The sequence below is a fragment of the Mesocricetus auratus genome, unplaced genomic scaffold, assembly GCF_017639785.1.
Source record: "Mesocricetus auratus isolate SY011 unplaced genomic scaffold, BCM_Maur_2.0 Super-Scaffold_100676, whole genome shotgun sequence".
Classification (NCBI taxonomy): Eukaryota; Metazoa; Chordata; class Mammalia; order Rodentia; family Cricetidae; genus Mesocricetus; species Mesocricetus auratus.
In genome coordinates this window covers 31312276-31329994 of record NW_024429266.1, presented here as the reverse complement: position 1 = coordinate 31329994, position 17719 = coordinate 31312276, and the positions used below count along the sequence as shown (strand labels likewise).

Here is a 17719-nt window from a genome sequence, read left to right as displayed (position 1 = left end):
AACTGAAGCTAGCTTTTACATGTGATCATAAGGAAATATCTTACACGAATAGCATCATCATGGGAGAAAAAGAAGTGTTTTATTTCTGGGATGTGACCAGGCTTGTGTGCTGTAATCAATGTGCCTCGTGAGCGTTTTACTTTAAGACAGCAGCATGGGAGAGAAGCCAAATCTACTTAAACTTACTTTGATATCACTTTAAAACACACCACTATACAATAACTGCTATTTATGAAAGAATTATTCAGCCTGTCTATGGTGCTGGGAATCAAACTCGGCATTTCACACTTGCTGGGCAACTGCTCACCAACAGAGCTAGGTCACCAGACATACTCAAATTATTCAAACTGAACTGCTTAGACGGAGCACTTGTTACCAGATGCTGGGATGTTTTGGGTGCTTTTTTTGTTTTGTTTTCCCATAGTAATAACAATGCCTCTGATCAAACCAAATTTTATTGCCAAGGTCTAATTTTCTGGGTAAGAGTGAAAGAGTCAACAAGCAGTAATAATGACATACATGTAAGTACAAGGTTTTAATGATCCTTATTTTCACAACCTATTACAATTTTTATCAATGAGCTATAACAATAAAATAAAATATAATAAAAATATATGTATTTGTCTACACACACGGGGCAGGGGAGGCAAAACCTTTTCAAAAAAATCCTTTTGAACTGTGTGTTTTTAAAGGACTTTGACTAGAATTTTTCTTTTCAAAACCTTATATCATTTAAATAATTTCTTTCTCAAGAGTTTTGTCTTAGGTATAGAAAACAATTCTGCAGCGGCAGAATTTAGGAATTGAAGAAATGACTGATGACATTCAGACTCATGTGGTAAAAGAGCTGGACAAGTCCTCTGACATCCTCTAACTCAACTACTTATATCACAGTTTCCAAATCACAGAGTTGCTGTGGCAAACTTCAGATGCGAACCAGCCAGGCTTGTTGGCTCTTAAGGCCCCAAGGAAAGCTAAAAGCACTAAAAGCATGATTTGCGTTTGGATTGTGTATAAGACAATTATTCTTGATGTTGTTCCTACAGTTGCTCCATAGAGCATAGCTAAACTCTTGGTACAAAATAAGATGAGACTAAGATTATCCCAGTGGGGCCATCAGAGTGTCCACACAGCTGTCCTGGGTCATACTTTGTTGGGGAAGTCCTGTGTATGTGTCAATAAAGCACTGTTGGCCAATAGGAAAAGCAAGATAGGTGGGACTAGGAGTCCAGGAGGACTCTGGGTAGGAGAAACACAGGAAGTCGAGATGTAACGCCATGGGGTAGGAAGCCCAGAAATTTCTCCGGTAAGAGAAATACTTAGATTAACAATTATGGGGTAATTACTTAAGTCAGAGCTAGCCAGTAAGAAACAAGCAAGGCCAACAGCTTCATAATTAATATAGCCTCTCCTGTGTGTTTATTTGGGACTGATGTGGCTCTGGAACCAGGCTGGCGGGAAGGCTTCTCTTTACAATACTTCCTGTATACTGCAGAATGAAGCAAGAAAAGGGCTGTTCTATACTACCACAGAACATATGGTCTATGCTTAATGATAAGTTAATACGTAAAATCAAGCTTCCTTTAAAAATGTGATTTTATATTTATATTCTTTTATTAAAAACATTGCAGGGAAAGTATCCTAGAGAAAAAGGGCTGGACTAAGAAAGGAACATAAATTATTTTACAACATGTTGGGGTGAGGGATGCCCTTACACTGAGTACACTAAAGTAATACTTTTTCCAGTGTTTAAAAGGCTTATTTTTATTATTTTTAATTACGTGTTATGTGTGCATGCTCCTGTATGTGGAAGCCAGAAGTGTTGGATTTCCTAGAGCTGGAGTTACAGTCTGTTATGAGCTGTGTCTTGTGGGTGCTGGAAACTGAACTGGGGTTTTCTGAAAAAATCTGTAAGTGCACTTAACCAATGAGCTATCTCTTCAGGCAGGGGCCTTCATTTTTAAACAGCAGGAAGTTTTATTTCAAATTCACTGACAGAATCTATGAATATGTTGCTCGTTTCCTGGTTGCATAGGCCATTAAGGGTCTAATCTATTTCCTGAGCTGAAAGTAGCTAATGGAAAATATTAGAATGGTAATCATCAGGTGAGATGGGCATTTGGCATCTATTCCCCCAAAACATGTCTCGGTCATAATTCCCCTTGACAGTGCATATGACTTCTAAAGGAATCATCTTACTTTTAAGAATGAAAGGTCCCTGCTTAATAAAACATGGTAGCTCCCTTCCCTAGTGTTTTAGCAATAAGAGTACTCATGTGTAAGGTTGTTTAGCCTCAATACATATGTAATATGGGACCTAGAAGTATACTGTTTCTTTCCCAACAAGCAATTCATTCATGAGTCAATGATGGGGGGAGTAGGAGCATGCAGTCCATGTTTGAACCATGAAAAAAACTGGAGATTTATGTGGGATGGAAATACGGGGCAGGAGGAATGACTCAGTGTGTAACTGCTTGCTAAATAGGCATGAGGATCTGAGTTTGACCTATAGTATCCATGTAGAGAGTATGCCATAGGAGGTATCACTGAGTGTTAGGGTGTGTGTGGCAGGCAGGAGAATCATGGATGCTTACTGGTCACTCAGTTGTGCTAAAACAGCTTTGAGATTTCCTATCTATCTATCTATCTATCTATCTATCTATCTATCTACCTACCTACCTACCTACCTACCTACCTACCTACCTACCTACCTATCTGTCTGAGACAGAGTTTCACTTGTGTAGCCCTGGATGTCCTAGAAATTTGTGTACCAGGCTGGCCTCGATTCAGAGATCGACCTACCTTTGCCTCTTGAGTGTTGGGATTAAAGGCATAGGCACTGCCACCACCTCCCAGCAAGATCCCCTATCTTAAACCTGCAGAATGACAGAGGAGGACACCTAACATCCACTTCTGGCTTCCATATGCATGTGCAAGTACATACATATATATGACATATAGAGAGGGACAGAATGTGTAACATGCCTCCTTTTTATAATACTGCCCCAAAGCACAGGTTTCTGTGAAAAACTCAACTACAACATGAACTGTCATGCTGTCACTGTACTTTGCAGGGTCTTATCTGCAGACTTTATCTTTGGTGGCTGCATGTCATTAAGCAGCAAATCCAACACATCTGTGATGGGGTTGGGGATTCAGACAGCAGCCAGTTTTGTATGTGGCTGAGGAAAAACACCATTCAGAGGACAAACATACAAGAAGAAACACCCAAATATGACTGAGTAGCAAGTATCAGAGGGAGTCATTAATATCACCCCTCCCTCCGCTCAGCAAAGTTCAACCAACACCTCTGAAAACTACCAGAGCCAGGACTAGGCACTGAGGCAAAGCAGGCCTTTGAATGGTCTTAGGAACATGGCTCTCAGAATCTCACTTCACACAACTATCTCAGGAAACACCTCTATTTCTGAAACTGAGCCCACTGGGTTTAATTTTTTTAAGCCATTATCTACAAAGCATGGCCAATGCAGAAAACACAGCTCAATGCCAAGTAGAATGTGGCAGATAAAATGATTACTGGGCTTCAAACACCAGCCGGCCTTCTTTCAAGTAGCATTCTTATCATATCATATAAATTATTACCCTTCCATATTGGGATCTCAATCAGTGATGAAGACATCTTATATATTAGCAGATAGCCTTTTACTACTGTAAATCCCTCAATCTACAACAGAATTATCAATGATAAGAATTAACACTTCTGTCACTATTGTGTTACTATTTATTTTGTGTAGTGTTCACTTTTTTCTATTGCTTTGAAGCAATTTTCATCTTAAGTTTTATTTCCAAGATTTGACCTTGCTTAACATTAAAGATACAATCTTTACTCTTTTGGTCTTGTTTGTTTTTGTTTTTGGTTTTTTGAGACAGTGTTTCTCTGTGTACCCTTGGCTGTCCTGAAAGGCACTCTGTAGACCAAGCTGGTCTCAAACTTACAGAAATCTGCCTGCCTCTGCCTCCTGAGTGCTGGGATTAAAGACATGTCTTATTTTCAATGTTATTTGGATGAATATTCATTGAGCCCTCTGTCAGGCTTCTTCTTTAAGTATACTCAAGGCCTAGGATGCTCCTGTAGACATTGCTGATTTTGCTTCTCTGAGAATTCTGTCATCTTTGTCTGAGATACATAGCTGTGGGCATCTTTATCAACTGTACTTCTCTGCCATTTGACATGCTATGGAGTTTGGGGCTGCATATATCTCCTACTCTTTTTGAAGACAAGGATTTCATTCTTTCTGTTTTGTTCTCCTAGCACATCTGTGTGATTCTGAAGGGAGAAGAATGATGCTCTCTGATTCTTGCCACTTAGAAATCAGAATCTTGAATTTATTTCTGACCAGGTCTCACAATCTCAATCATTACCTCACAATCTTACATTACCTTCTTTGACTAAAGGATGAGCTCTTCTGTGTCCTGCTGATATGCTTGAAAACAGCACATTCTTTTTCTCTTTTAAATTTTTATTCACTTTATATACCAACCACTTCCTCCTCCCTCCCATCCCACCCCCACTCTCAGAGAGGGTAAGGCCTCCCATGGGGAGTCAACTAAGCAGATTAATAGCACATTCTAAACCTTAGTATCCAAAATAAAAAGGGTGGTTTCTGTTGAAATTTTATATTCACGTTTAATTTATTCATTGTGTCTGTGTGAATCTATGTGTGTATCAGGGTGTGAGTATTGCAATCAAAGGACAACTTGTAGGAGCTGGGTCTCTCCTTCCAGTATGTGGGTCCAGGGGATTCAAATTTGGGTTTTCAGGCTTGGCAACAAGTACCTACTGGCTCATCTCACCATCCTAACAGCTTTTTTTTTTTTTTTTTTTTTTTTTTTTACCACACTGGCCTCAAAGATATGACACTCCTGCTTCAGTCTCCAGATAGTATCATAGGCATATGCTAGTCCAGCAGCTAAGAGAGGTAGTTTCTAAACTGTTCCTTTCAAACTATTTCATGGTTCCAGGATTGTTTTTGTATCTATTTCATGTCCCCTAGAAAATTCTGGAAATTCTGTTCTTCTCTGTGATACACTTCTCTTCTTCTCTAACTTGATCTGTCTAAAAGCATTCATCTGTCTAGACAAAAGAACTTAATTGACTCCAAAATGTTTTATTTACAAGGAAAAAATTATTCTAGTAATGAGCTTAATTTTTCTCCATTTATTTTTATTCATTTTGTGTGTATGGGGGTAGTGGGAGGCAAATCCATGTTGCCACGGTGTATGTGAGGAGGTCAGAGGACAACTTGTAGAAGTCAGTTCTCTCCTGTAATCATGTGGGTTCCTGGTGTGGAGCTTGGCCATCAGCTTGGTGGCAAGGCAAGGCCTTCACCCACTGAGTCATCCTCCTGGACCTCAAGTATATTCTTAACTCATCCTCGGCTGGTGGGGTCCTAGTAACCATTTGGGGCTTAAATTTAAAATATCACCTTTTCAGAAAGGTTTCTTTTTCTTTATTCCTTAACCTAAATTAGATTACATTATTATTTTTGTCTGTTAACAACGTCCTCTTTCCCTTCCTTTCATCATTATTTGTAATAGTATATATTGTTTTTGTGTTATATGTCTTCTCTGTTACCCTGCAAACTTCAGGAAAACAGGAATGTTTTCTGTCATCATTGCTAAGCAGAATGCCACTGAAGTAGTAGGACATAATAAACATTAAGTGATAAGTAATGAAGAATAAATTATATAACAACATAATCTTGTTGCATTAGAGTAGTTTAACTACATTAAGTGATTGATTAAACACTGTTGATATTAAACAAATTTGAAAAACTGACTTTTTTCTATAATTATGTACTGCAGGTTTAGATAAATACAAACAAAGCCTGAGAGAGGTAGTAAACCAGATGCTAGAACTACATGGACTAGATGTAAAATTTGGCTCTCTTATTTATTAGCTAAGTAGCTTTTGCTAGGGATTTAACATTCCTTGCCAATGTATAAAATTTTATCAGTGAGAGTATCCACTTTTGACATTATTTTGGTGATTAAATGATAATTATACTAGGCTTCCAAAAAAACAGGATATAACTGCTATGTTATCATTGCAAAATTAATGCTAAATAACATAGTGCCTTCGACAAAAACAACTGATGTTTCCTATTTCCAACAGTATTCTTCTCTAAACTGAGAATACATTATATAATTTCATGTGTCCACTCCAACTCCTCATTCTCTTATGGCAGGTTCTGGATTAGTTTCTGGTAAAAATCATTAGGGACTAGAGAGACAACTTAGCTGGTAACAAGCTCTATATGCAAACATGAAGACCTGAGTTTGATATCCAGAACACATGCAAAAAAGCTGGTTAGGTGGTGCATGCTTGTAATCCGCATGCTGGGGGTTGGAAGCAAGTGGGCTTGTTGACTAATCAGACTAGTCTAACTGTTAAGTTCCAGGCCCATGGAAGACTCTACTTCAAAAGACAAGGTCTAGCTCCTGAAGAATGACAACCAAGGTTGTCCACTAACTTACACATGCACGCGCGCGCACACACACGCGCACACACACACACACACACACACACACACACACACGCATACATACTTATATACATACATACTCAAGAAACAAAAGTCACTAAAATTTGGATCATGAAGACCAGGCTGCTTTCAAGTTCACCATGAAGCCAAGGGTAACCAAGTTAAACTTCTGCCTCTACTCATACAAGCTGAGATTACATGTATGCACCACCACTCCTGGTTTATGTAGCGGTGCGGATCTACCCAGGGCTTCATACATACTAGAATACCAAATGAGTTACATTTCCAGACCCTAATTTCATTTTTTATTTCATGTTTCTATAGCAAATAAGGCTATATTACACATGGTGGGGGTGGGGTGGGGGTTCTAATTATTTCCATCATGATTTTCAGGAAAAATAACCCTTGATCTTACCAAAAGGCAAACAATCAATCCTTTCAGGGAAAATTTGAAGCTCAAAATTTTTTAGATCCTACAAACAGGATTTGTTAAATAAATAAGTATAAACAAGTAGTAGGTGGACTTCTAACTATGGCAGATGTTAGGCTGGACATACAATCTAAGAGAAGCAAGACAGAAGCAAGACAGGAATGCAATCCCTTACAATGAGATTGACTCAAAACTATTACAGAAATATTAAATGTTAAAGTCTACACACTTCTTTCTGCAATGCTTCTTTCTTGCCTATAGAACTCTCATGTAATCTGCACAGCAATCTTCTTCATCATCTCCATTTTTATGGAAGAGAAAATTGAAATGGTGAGCCCAAGAGACCGGCCAGAGATGGTAAGGAGGAAAACTAAGACTCGAATTACACTAACACGACTTCAGGAAAATACATTCTTACCCATCATGGGTCACATGGAGGAATTGCAGCGTCAGAATAAATAACAGTTTAATAACAGTCTAGGTTCCCAGAGGGGACAGCATATGATCTGGTCTTAAAAAGTAAATGGGTTTGCTGACCACATGGCTATGGGAAGAAATAGGAAAATAACTGAACCAGCACTTCACATATCTGCTTAACTTAATAATTCTAACAGTCTCCTGTGTGGTGGCATTGGCCTTATTTCACATTAGGAACTCATCATGTTCAAGGAGATTCAGTAGCTTTCTCAGGATCCCTTAGTCAATAAGAACTAGAAACAACATCAAACCTTAATGGGTCTGCCTCTAAAATCCTTGCCTTCTTCTGGAACTCTGCAGAAGGAAGTATTCTAGGCAGAAGAGACAGTTTGTGACAAGAGCCTGGCATCCTGGTATGGACTGAGAGTAAACGTGTTGAGCTGAATGGTGTGAGGGGATATCCCTCAGAAGTTTTCTCTGCCCTGAGGAGTGATCAGATGAGTTTCCCCCCAGACTGGTGATGCCCTGAGTGGGAGAGAGCCTGCCTAATGTGCACATAGGAGGTAGTATGTAGAGAAAACTGGAGGAGACAGGAAGTAAAGGCAGAGATGAGTACAAGACAGTTACCAGAGTCCAGACAACAATGAGCAGCTGGAAATAATAAATTCTGAATGTTCCCAAATAATCCTACTCCATCAGACAGACACCTTTCTTCAAAACCTCCACTTTTGTGGATAATGTCTGCCACAAACTTTTAAAATAATGGCTATTCTAAAATTGGGTAAAACATTTTATTCAAACCATGTGCTTGCTTAAAATACTCATTCTTCTTCCACTGGATGTAAGACATTTACTTGTAAAATTCACTGCCTCTCTTTCAGGTAAAGAAAGGAATTGGGGGGGAGAGTTATGAGGTATTAAGTACTATAAGTAAGTTCATGCAGGAAAGTCACAATAATAGAAGGCACTGGGGTAAATTCGAACTTTCAGCTAACATGCACACTAGCTGAAATTCTTTGCCAAACAAGTGGGCTGATAGAAGTGGGGGTGGAGTTGTGAAAAAAGTAGGATCTTTCAGATAATCTGAGGGTGTGAGAGAAAATTGGAGAACTTGCATATGCTGACAAAAATAGGAAACTACAATGTGTTAGCAGATACTGGAGGTACAGCTCAGAGTTTCTAAGACTCACGCTCAGTTATAGAAGAATATGTCCAGAGAAATCAAGAAGACATTTACATTCAACTGACTATGAAAGAAGTCTACAGGCAAATTTATGTTTTGAAGCCCTAACTCTCCAGTGTGTCTGAATGTTTTTGAACATAAAGCCTTTACATAGGAATTAAATTCTAACAAGGTGTTTCCTATTCTAAAGTGACTTGTGTTCCGGTAAAAAGAAGTCAGGACACAGAACATACAGACAAGAGGAGACAACGTAAAGGTACAAAAAGGTGACCACTGTGTGCCATTGAAAGAATCCTCTCAAAAACCAATTCTGATGATCCCTTGATCTTAGGCATCTAGTCTCCAGGACTTTAGGAAAATAAATTTCTGTTGCTTGAGACTCGTAAGCTGTGTAAGATTCTTGTTATGGTCATCATAGCAAAAAGAAAATTAAATGCATACAGACATAAAAATGGTAGCTGTTAGACATCAGAAACTAAGGGAGAGATGGAAATATAGGGAATGAGAAAAGAGAGAGAAAGACAAGGTACAGAGGATGGGAGGGAAAGAGATGGGAGCGGGACTTTCCTCTCTAGTGGTTTATTTGCTTTTAAGTGGAACTTTATAAAACAAATACATGTGAAAAATTTTAGCCTAAACTTTTTAGGACAAAAGTACCAAGAGATAGTAGAGAGTACAGTGATCCTCAGGTAAGGAATAACAGGGGATTGTGCTATGCCTGGATGGAGCTTAAAATACACATAGACAACATTGAGACAGGTATTGAACTTGTGCCAAACTGAGTAACAGAAGATTCTGTTAGTTAACTGTGATACCTCTTTGTATGATTTGTATTCTAAGATTCCTTTTCAATACAACGGTCCAACTCACCAGTAAGATCTTGAAAGAAATTGAATGAACTACATACTACAAATGGGACGAGCAATCCCTTAAGCAATATTTTAGTTTTTTCTTGTTATGACCAAACCCTTAAAGACAACATGAGCGGGAAGCTATTTCAGTTTGTAGTTTTGGAGACGCTCATTCACAATCCTTGGTTCTGTTGATTCTTGGTTAGTTCTGCAGCAAGTGATTACGGCAGCAGATGTATGGTGAATAGAACTTCCTACCTCACAGCAGCCAGAAAGCACCCAGAGAAAAGGGGCAGGGACAAGATACATCTTCCAAGGGTCTACCCCTGATTACACACTTTCCCCAATCAGGTCCCTCATCCTATTTTGTTTTTGAATAAAAATTTTTAGATTTATTCTTTTATGCATATGAATATTATACCTGAATTAAGTCTATGCAGCACATATGCAGGCAAGAAGAGGGCATCAGATTCCCTGAAACTGAAATTACAGATGTTTGAGTCATCATGTGGAAGCTGGGAATTGAAACTGGGTCATTGTATGTATGTTTTGGGGTGGGGAGGTATCTCTGTGATCAGTAAGGCCAGCAGAGTAACCAACCATGTGAGGGAAGAAGCTTGGTTCAATATGACTTAGTAGCTGGTGTTGGTTCACACTTCAAAAGTCTGACCCTGAGGACTTTATTTTATGCATATTTAAGCACAGTACAATTTGGTGAAAATTTTCCCGGTGACAATTAACTCAATCCCATGTGAACAATATAGCTTAAGACATGACTACATCAAAACTCTTTGTAAAGTTCATATGACATCTTCCACAAAGATGGGTTCTATAGATTGACTACATGTGACATCTTCCATAAAGATAGGTTTTATAGATTGACTGAGAAAAACAAGTCACTATAAGAGTCTAGGCTTTCTCCCTAGACTCTAGAAATTCTGACATGGTGTGGGTCACACGGCACAAATATCACCAGGCCATTAACCTTATCCACTCTCAGTCTTCTGAGCAGAAAACAGGTTATACGCCTCTAGCTCTTTGAAGAGACAACCCTGTATTTTTAATATTCCTATTTTCCCTAGTGCTTCTCTGTGAGCACAAGAACTTCTGTGCTTCCTACAGATCCTCTCCAAGAGCGACAAGTGCTTTAAACCACTGAGCCATCTCTTCAGCCCCCACCTCCTTACTTTCTACCATCTCTCAATAATGCCATCTTAATGAAGCAATCAGGGGACTGGTCCATTCATTAGGTCAGGACTCTGTGATTTAGTCTTTTCAGAAACCCCAGGCACAGACATGCTGTGTGCCTTACTAAGCATGTTCACAGGTGGGGGAAAGAGAAAATACCAAGGACAGACATTCTAGATGAAACAGATGGCTGTGTTCCCATTGATGGTAGCAATAGGAAGTCCCCAAGCCAGAGGATTCCCCACTCAATCAGGCCCTTTGAGGGACAGAACTTTTTCTCTTAGTAGTTTCTCTTTGAGTGGAACTTCATAAAATTTAACAAGCAACTATCTGAGATATGTGAATAACAAACATTTTCTTTTTGGGGTGCTGTGCTCATCTATATAGTCTTTCCACCATTTCAAGTATGAAACCAAATGTTTAAGGAGAGATGTAAACAGGAGGAAGAGAAGAGGGTCTGGTAATAAAATAAGTAGCTATCCAGGGTACTAGATTCAGATTGCTTGCCAATAAGATAACTACTTATTTTATTATCGTGCCCTCTTCTCTTCCTCCTGTTTGCATCTCTCCTTAAACATTTGGCTTCATACTTGAAATGGTGGAAAGACTATATGCTTACCAGTGAAATGCCAAATGGACTGAAGATGTAGGGAAACGAGACTATAAATAATAGCATAGTATATACAATGTGATCACATTTTGCATCTAACTAGAGGCACTGGTACCCAAAACCATTGTGGCTAAGTGTCTGGACTACAGACAGCTCCCAATTTAAACTGAAAGTACTTTTCAATTGTACTGTGGCATATAAGCAATGCATATTCAGTAGAAACCATGTTTACAGTTTTGAATTTTAAATTTGACCTTTACTCTGGTGAATGGTATGTGTTAAATTCTCATAATACACTTCCCAGCTAGCCAGAGACTCAAAGGGCAAAGAAGCAGTACTCTAAAGTGTAGTGTGCTGTTAAGCTGTTTGTTTCAGTAGGTTAAGTATTCTGGATTTGTTCTTTTTAATTAGTGATATTTGCAACCTTATGATGGACTCATATTCATATATCTCATCTTAAGTTGAGGAACATCTTTACTGAGCTCCCAGGAACCAAAGTCACTCCTTCTTAAACGAACTTAGTCTAAATAATAGGACACTTTATTTTATTTTTATTTTTAGCTAAAAGAACATATCAAATTGTTTACATTGAGAAATCTACAGGAGACAGAAGAATACTATATTTATTTTTCTGCACAAATCAGATTCCCAAGTCAAGTTATTAAGCACAATTAAAATATAATTTTAATGTGAAATAAAACAAGAATAAAATATATCTCAAAGAAATGTGAATTTTATCATAAATAGTTATGGGGAAGTTATCTGCTGTTCTCAATTAAAGAAAAGCCCTAAGTCTATTTTTCAGCATTGGTAAATATAAATCATAACAACTGGTTTAACACTTCAGAATGGTATATGAAGAGATATGAAAACTCCCTTTTAAAGCACGACCATTAATCTTACTGAGGCTTTAAAAGATTGCTAGAAAAGAATAAGATAGAAGCAAAATAAAGTTTCTAGAGACAGGGAAACTACTAGATGAAAAAACAATTCTGGCGTTCCTTCTTTTTGTTAATTGTGTGCAAGGAAAACACAGTACCAATTTGGATTTGTACACAAGGGTACAAAACAGTATTCCTGTGGTTTACTATTTTTCTCTAAAGAAGAAACAACCATATATAAAAGCCAGTTTTTGTATCTATTTATCTTATTTTCTGTGGGTAAAGGCATTTAAAGATGTATATGTAGAATAATTCATGATAGAATGCACAGTTCACCCATCAAGTTAAATTTTAAATGTCTACATGGCTTTCTTTTTAATTAACTGGCAGAAGTAGACACACGGGTAAAGATGAAATGCAGAATCAAACATAGGAGCTCATGCCCGGTAATCACTTAAGAACAGCATACATCTACATCTTCAATCATTTCAGACAATACCCAACACTTACCTGCTCCTTGTTTCTTGGGAGAAAACAAAACAATGCCCCAGCTCTGAGGCGCAATGAGGATTCGGAACCCTATTTGGAAGTCTCAAAAACCCAACCAACAAACAAAAAAACAGGGAATGTGTTGATAAATTGCTTCGTTATCAGTTACTAATTATCACACTGCTGTATCTGAAAATGTAATGAACATTGCTCCAGCAAGGGATTACAGAGTTTTAAGCAAAATGTCCCAAGGGTGTTTGTCCATGTTACAGAGAGGTCTTCATAGAACAAAAACACTAGACACAGTTTCATGAAATAAAAGAATAAAAATAATAAAAGAACCTCTTAAATATTGCACATAAGGTAGAGAATGTGGATCCATGAAATTAACCAAAGCTTCTATGTGGCGTCTGATAATTCAAAGGAAACCTCTATTTAGGAGAGTGCATTTTTATTCACATACAACAACGAGGGCTAGCAATAAATGGCAAATAGCATGAAGAAGTTAGAAGCAAATTGGTCTAAATATTAATTTTCTTTATAGTTTTGCTCTAGAGTAAAGATATTTAATTTTCAAATGAATTAAAATTCATGGTTACAAATATGGATGGAGTTCTCAGAGGGGAAAAAAGGTAGAAGAATTCACCACTATCATTAAAATAATGGTTTATGAAGGTTAAAATCAAATTGTATTCATCTATTTTGGAAGATTGGAAATTGACTAGCTCAGTACACAGGTAATTAAACTAGAACATAGTTTAGAATTTTCTGAGGCAATCAGTTACCATGGTAACATCTTGCCATTGGAATAGGACGATAATTCTGGTGTATAAGCCACGGGCCAGGTTAGGATTTTCCGATTAGCCAGCAGGGGCCTCCTCATTCACTCCCCATACACTTATTTGCCTCTGTCATTTTTGCTTATTCTTCCTTACACATTTCAAAGTTTTGGACATGTGATCATCACAAATCAGTAGCAACGAGGACCCCATTGTTAGGACAAAGAGAAGCATATAATGGTACCTGATTTGGAATGCCAAGAGCAACTAGCATGGTTTTATTGCAACCAATTAACTTGAGCTGAAAACCAAATGATTTTGATAATGGTATCAGAAAACTACCTGTAAGAATTTTTGAAAAAAATTTATTCCTTGAGTAACTACAAATAGGTCATTTAATCAACTCAGTCTACAAGTACTATTCTTTCTATCCATGGAGTTCAACAGTCTTTGTTGTACTCTTCCTTTTCCAGACACTAAGTCCCAGTCTGTCTTCACTTTCTTTTTAGTGAGACTTCAGTATCCATTATGTTGACCACTCTCCTGCCACTAGCCTCATCTTCTTGACCCTTGGATGAGCTGGAGACAGCAGCTATCAGCATAGGTGAATGACTGCCAATATTTGGAAATTAAGTGATATGGCCATTAAGTCACTGGTAGATTAAAATTAGCTGGAGCAGGACTATTTACACCAGGAGCTGCGAATCAGGGATGCTTCCTTTTCTCTTTCCTCTTGTCTCCTTATCCAAGATACATCTTACTAACAAATCATTGCCATTTCTTTGCCTCATACTGACAAACTTCAACTAATGTTGAAATAACTTTTTCCTTTCTACAAATATACATTTATACCATCAAAGGTTTCTAGAGAAACCACAAAACATTTAAATTTTGCTAATACAGATTCGTTATCTTTAATTATACAGACCAGCAATTCTTTTGTTTTTCTACAATGCCTAAAAATTTGCTTTTCTACATGCTTCAGACTTCTTATTCTACTACAGTCCCTTCATTCTAGGTCCTGCTTAACAGAAATAACACAGAGATTCTGATGGAACAGCTCCTGTTTCTTCCTCACTAAATTATACAATGGCCTTTACTCATCATTCCTTGTTTATTTTCCCCCACTGTAATGGAAAAAAAGACCTATTCTTCTAAGATGACTCTCTGCTTCTTTGGAGGCCCTTCACTCTTGATGTATTTCTTTCTCCTTATTGAATCTTCAACTTTTTCTCTTTCTGTGGGTCCCTCTCTATTGGTAGGTAGAGAGAGAGTTGTGGTCTCATATCCTCATAACTTTGGGCACTAAGTCGCATTGACCCTCTCTTAGTTTCTCAAAGTTATTATACTCTCTCCTTTCACAGGTTCTGTACACAAGATTCCCCCACTCTGGAATGCCTCTGTCATCTCAGGCCTAGAAAACACTCCCTAAATTACTGAGTTAAAAAATAAGATTTGTGGACTGGTGGTGGTGAAGTACACCTTTAATCTCAGCACTCAGGAGGCAGAGGCAAGCAGATTTTTGTGAGTTTGAGGCCAGAGCAAGTTCTAGGACAGCCAGGGCTACAGAGGGAAACCTTAGAAAACAAAACAAAACAAAAAAGCAGGGTTGTTTTCTTTGCTCTCATATACTTTTGTTATTGTTTTTCTGGACAATAGTCTTACTTGTAAATATAGTTCATTTTTTATTTACTTTGTTTTTGGGATAGGGGCTCATGTATCTCAGGATAGCCGAGAAATCACTATGGAGCTGCATATGAATTTTGCCTGATCATTCTGTCTCTACCTTTATGTCATGAGTTCAGGGGTTATAGGTATATACTGCCACACCTGGTTTATGTGGTGCTGCGGCTTGGATTCAGGACTTAGTGCATGCTAGAGGTAGTTTGAATGTGAAATGTCCCTAAAAGCTTGTGTGTCTGAATACTTGGTACCCAGCTAGTGGTAATGCTTGAGAAGGTTGTGAACTTTTAGAAAGTGAAGCCTTCCTGGAGGAAGTAGGTCACTGGACATGGGCCTTGAGACTTCATAGCATGGCCCCACTTCTTGTTCTCACTCTTACTTCTTGAGTGTGGATGAAATGTGACCATTCATCCTTCTGGTTCCTACATGCATGCCTTTCCTTCCTACTGCTATGTCATGATGGACTATATCTCTGAGACTAGAAGCTAAGATAAACCCTTCTTTCTTTAAGTTGTTTTCTCTTGGGTATTCTATCATACACAAGAGAAGTAACTAGGACAATGACACACACTCTACAGACACATTCCAATCCCCATAACTTTATTACTAACATGGTTATCTTATGAAAATCTTCTATACGACACTGAAAGTTCCATGAGTTTAGAGAGCATACTTGCTTTTGCTTAGCCTCATATTCTTTGGATTTAGAAACAGTGTCCATCTTCATTCCTCCATTTACTCACTTCCTAATTATCCTTTTGATGACTGGCTTATACTTCACTGCACTAAAACTGCTTCCTCTAAGAGCATCCTTTAATGTAGTGATCATTGAGTATTGTACAGAGTCCACTTTCCAATTCTCAGTACCTTACATGACTTCTAGCCAACACTGATACTCGGTTATCTTGTCCTCTTCAGCTTCCGAATCTTGTGCAGAAGATAGAACCCAGGAGCTCAAATATATTTTCTTGATAACAATGCCTTAACCCTTAAAATTCACATGTCATATTCTTCTGAGTTTCTCCTGCCTTTTTAGTTTTGCCCACTGCCATCTGCAGTTTATTTTTTATGTTATACATTGATTCTCAACCCTTTTCTCTGAGTACCTTGTATCACTCTTTATGTGATACTCTATGGTTTTAATGCTTTAATGCTATGACTTCCTTTTTGTTTAGATTCTATGTATTTTTTTAAATCTCTGTTTCAATAATTTGTGTCCTGGTATCTTTTATTTTTTTATTTTAAATTTTTCTTTTTAAATTTAAATTTAGATTAGAAACAAGGTTGCTTCACAAGTCAGTTCCAGGTCCTTCTTCGTTTCCCTCCTCTCCTCCTGTGCCCTCCCCCAACGCTCCCCCATATCCCCTCATTTCCCCAGGAAGGGTGCAGTCACAAAAAGAGAAACATGGCATGTATTCTCTCATATATGGATTTTAGACATAGATCTAGGGAGTGCCAGCCTACAATCCTATGGCCTAGGTAATCTATTGAGCCTTGGGCAGGAGATCAGTATTTATCAGTATACACATGGACTTTGGACTCCCATCCAACAATGTGAGATGCACTCTCACCCTGAACTCTTGGGGGAGGGTCTAGGCCCTGCCATGGATGAAATGACAGACTATGACTTCCATTTTTAGCTCACCTCTTACTTCAATATCCACCTGAATCCTGGATATACTGCTTATTTGAATATGGGTGTAGGGCTATAAACACCCAACACATCTTAACTCATTACCAGCCATAATTTGTTCTCTTGCCTTATTCCCGAGTGTGATCACTATCAAGGTGCCAACACAGGAATGCTAAGTACCTTCACTGGCACTCTTCCCCTGTCCTAGTGCTCCTTTAACCAGTCTGCTGGTTCTATCTCTTTAATCTCTACTTTCTGTCTCTCTCCAGACCGTACCACTCAATCAAGTCACTCCTCGCTCGATTACTGCAACAGTGCCTGAAAAGTGCCATCACCAACATCTAATAAGGCATCTGTCAGTGCATTTCTCCACACAGCAGCTAGAATGACATGTCTAAAACATAAATCTAGTCATTTCTGTCTTTTATTCAAAATCTCTCAAGTTAAAACCCAGATTGCTTCCCATGGCTTCCACTTAATTTGCTAGCCTCCTGATCCCCTCACCCAGTGCACACCCCAGCCCTCTCTCACCCTAACCTCTGATAGTACCTACAGTTAAGTCTTGGATACCTGTGCATTCTCCTCTCCTATGGATTTCTGCATCCTTCCCAAGCCTGTTTACCTCTTTTAATCCCCCGGGGTTCCATTTTAATCCTTATTTCCCGAGCTCTCTGGCATAGCTCCTGGTGCAAAATAGGCACCCAGTACCTCATCTTCCCTCCCTAACTTCTTTCTTTCAGGTTACCATTGCCTTTTGTATGTTACTTTTGTTATTTTTTTTTTTAAACAAGAGTCTCACTATGTAGTCTTGGCTGGCCTAATCAGGCTGCCCTTAAACTCATAGAGAGACACCTGCATCTGCCTCCCAAGTGCCAAGACTTGGTGACACAAGTATGTGTCACCAAGCCTGGTGTATATTTGTTAACTTCGAAAGTAAACATAATCTTGGTAACTATAACCAGCAGCTAAAACCGATTTCAAATTTACTTCCTAGCCGGGCGTTGGTGGCACACGCCTTTAATCCCAGCACTCGGGAAGCAGAGGCAGGCGGATCTCTGTGAGTTCGAGG

General features: G+C 38.5%; 1 protein-coding gene across 4 annotated transcripts in view; it reads right to left on the bottom strand.

Annotated features, from left to right (window-relative positions):
- The window catches only part of Rabgap1l (RAB GTPase activating protein 1 like), a 508921-nt gene that overhangs the window by 98664 nt on the left and 392538 nt on the right, over positions 1–17719 (bottom strand). The window lies entirely within an intron of this gene.